Below are 3622 nucleotides of genomic sequence, written 5' to 3' on the forward strand. Positions count from 1 at the left end.
TTTGGAAGTAGTGCATGTCATAAAATCTTGATTCCAAGAATGTCATTAACTCCTTCAGATTTGAGACTGCCTTTTAAATTTCAAAGAAGATAATTCCCTCTAATCTCTCTTATGCAATGACAATTAATAAGAGTCAATGTCTATCACTTTCTCACGTAGGCCTCTTTTTGAAAAGACATGTATTTAGTCATGGACAATTATATGTTGCTGCTTCAAGAGTCATCAACTCAAATGGATTGAAAATTTTGATTTGTGATAAGGAGAACACCCAAAGTAATTCCACAACAAACATTGTATACAAAGAGGTTTTCCAAAATTTGTAAAATGTTATTATAATATTTCATCATAGTTTCATTCATACAATTCTACAATGATTTTTCATTTTGTAAATTTCTCCCTTAATTCATCATATCATAATTGTTGCCGTGCATCGCATGGGTAAAACACTAGTATAATTCTTGAAATCTATGCATTTTGCAAACCAAATACTTCTGGACTATTGTATTTTCTAGATAATGAGATTCCTATTCCTCTAAAATTCATTCTATGAACTAATTAAGCGTGTAATAAGTTATGAATTATTAATTTGATTTATAATTTATTAGATCCCTTAAAACAAATATGTAGAAAGTGAATTAGTTATGGTATTTGACAATTAACTGATAGTTGATAGCTAATACGAAGTACTTTATTGTGTTATCTGACAGTTGATAACTAATTGTATTAATTGTTTTGACCTGTTGGTAGCAGTAGCATAGAAAGATATTTGGTAAGTTAGCTACTTAATGTTAGCTAGTAACATGTAAAATAACTTATAAGATTATGGATCTATTGTTTTATTTATTTACCTATTGTTAAATTATTTTTGAGAAAATGACTTTTTTAGTCCTTTAATTGTGTCATAATGGTAAACTCGGTCCTTTAATTATTAGGGTGACCCCATTTAGTCCTTGCATTGTTTGTATAGTGGGAATTTTAGTCCCGCATAGGTATCTATTAAAATCTAATGTTGATCCAATAACAACATGAAATTATAGAGAAGATAAAAAAAAAAAAGGAAAATAATATATATTACATTCATGTGCAAAAAAAGGAAAAAGAAAAAGTTACAACTTCAACTACAACAAATTGTATTCAAATATCATAACTGGAATTGGTGCGGCTTAGAAGTCAGACGTTGTGAAGAAACTCAGAAAAATGAGCCAACATGGATGCATTTCAAGAATTTAAACACGGGAATCATATCCACACGTACAAGAACAAAATGTGTAATATTTAACATTAGAGGAGAAGTTTCCCTAACCGGTACATACATTCTTAACGTTTGCTATGCGAGAGGCCCATGACATTTCTTCATTGTTGTTCATACAAGAAAAAAGATGAGGATGAAAGAATGGCGCTTTTGGATGATTAGATTTAGGTTGAGAGTTGTCAGGTTGGCTATAGCTAGACTGGTCAGAAAATTCTGTGTTGAAAATCTTAAAGGTAAGAGAGTTTGGGAAATGGATAAATTCATGGGTACCATTTGGATTGATGAGAGTAGAATGCCTTGCGCAATTACCACAATAGCTGTTCCAATACTAAAGAATCCAACTTTTTAGTACTATAATATTTTTCTTTAAAATTTTTGTGTAGCACAAATACTCACAACATATTCTATAGGAAAAATGGCGGTTTTAGTCCATTAATTATACCTATATTGTAGACTCGACCCATGAATTATTAACATACACAAATTTTCACCTTTAATTATGTGTAAAGTGGCAATTTTAGTCCACCATTAACAAATCTATACTATTAATAAAAACAATATCCTCAGTTTTAACTTCCCGCCCAAAACAGACCTATAATATTATGGTTTGCGTAATATTATAAAATATAGTAATACAGTTCCTATCCCTAATAGGATTGTAAATTAAAATAGAATTTATAATAAAATATATTATTCCTTACGTTCCTATTCTTAATACAATTCTAGACTAGAATTACTAATGGTAGTAATTCAGTATATATATTTCTCTGCAATGCAATCTATACTATTAATAAAAACAATATCCTCAGCTGCAATGCAATCTATACTATTAATAAAAACAATATCCTCAGTTTTAACTCAATCTATACTATTAATAAAAACAATATCCTCAGTTTTAACTCCCGCCCAAAACAGACCTATAATATTATGGTTTGCGTAATATTATAAAATATGGTAATACAGTTCCTATCCCTAATACAATTGTAAATTAAAATAGTAATACAGTTCCTATCCCTAATACAATTGTAAATTAAAATAGAAATACAGTTCCTATCCCTAATACAATTGTAAATTAAAATAGAACTCCTAATAAAATATAATATTCCCTACGTTCCTATTCGTAATACAATTCTAGACTAGAATTACTAATGATAATAATTCAGTATATATATTTCTCTGCAATGCAATCTATACTATTAATAAAAACAATATCCTCAGTTTTAACTTCCCGCCCAAAACAGACCTATAATATTATGGTTTGCGTAATATTATAAAATATGGTAATACAGTTCCTATCCCTAATACAATTGTAAATTAAAATAGAATTCCTAATAAAATATATTATTCCCTACGTTCCTATTCGTAATACAATTCTTTCCTAATAAAATATATTATTCCCTACGTTCCTATTCGTAATACAATTCTAGACTACAATTACTAAGCGTAATAATTCAGTATATATATTTCTCTGCAATGCTATCTATACTATTAATAAAAACAATATCCTCAGTTTTAACTTCCCGCCCAAAACAGACCTATAATATTATGGTTTGCGTATTGTAAAATATGGTAATACAATTCCTATCCCTAATACAATTGTAAACTAAAATAGAATTCCTAATAAAATATATTATTCCCTACGTTCCTATTCGTAATACAATTCTAGACTACAATTACTAAGCGTAATAGTTCAGTATATATATTTCTCTGCAATGCTATCTATACTATTAATAAAAACAATATCCTCAGTTTTAACTTCCCGCCCAAAACAGACCTATAATATTATGGTTTGCGTATTGTAAAATATGGTAATACAATTCCTATCCCTAATACAATTGTAAACTAAAATAGAATTCCTAATAAAATATATTCTTCCCTACGTTCCTATTCGTAATACTATTCTAGACTAGAATTAGTAATGGTAATAATCCAGTATATATATTTATCTGCAATGCAATCTATACTATTAATAAAAACAATATCCTCAGTTTTAACTTGTATTATGGTATGGTGCGTAATATTGTACAAAATATGAAAATTTGGCATAATTCAACCCGCAAGGCCAACCAATTTTCTGAACGACATTCGTGCATGCAGGTGTCGGCACACGAGTCAAGCCTTTTTAAGTTCATTTTGGGATTTCATTTGCACTCCCTCCCCCCTTGTGTGCGAGAGAGAGCTTCTATGTTATACAATTCAATAAGCCTTAGAAAAACTCTTGTATAAGTAGTGGTGCAAACCAATTTCGAGAACCAATTTCTCATTCACCCATTATCAGTTTTGAGCGTACAATATATCAATCTTTTCGTCTAACTACGAAGAACACGAATCCACGTTGACCCGACCCAAATCGAAAGTGGACCCCACATA

The sequence above is a fragment of the Ipomoea triloba genome, chromosome 4 (assembly GCF_003576645.1).
Source record: "Ipomoea triloba cultivar NCNSP0323 chromosome 4, ASM357664v1".
Classification (NCBI taxonomy): domain Eukaryota; kingdom Viridiplantae; phylum Streptophyta; class Magnoliopsida; order Solanales; family Convolvulaceae; genus Ipomoea; species Ipomoea triloba.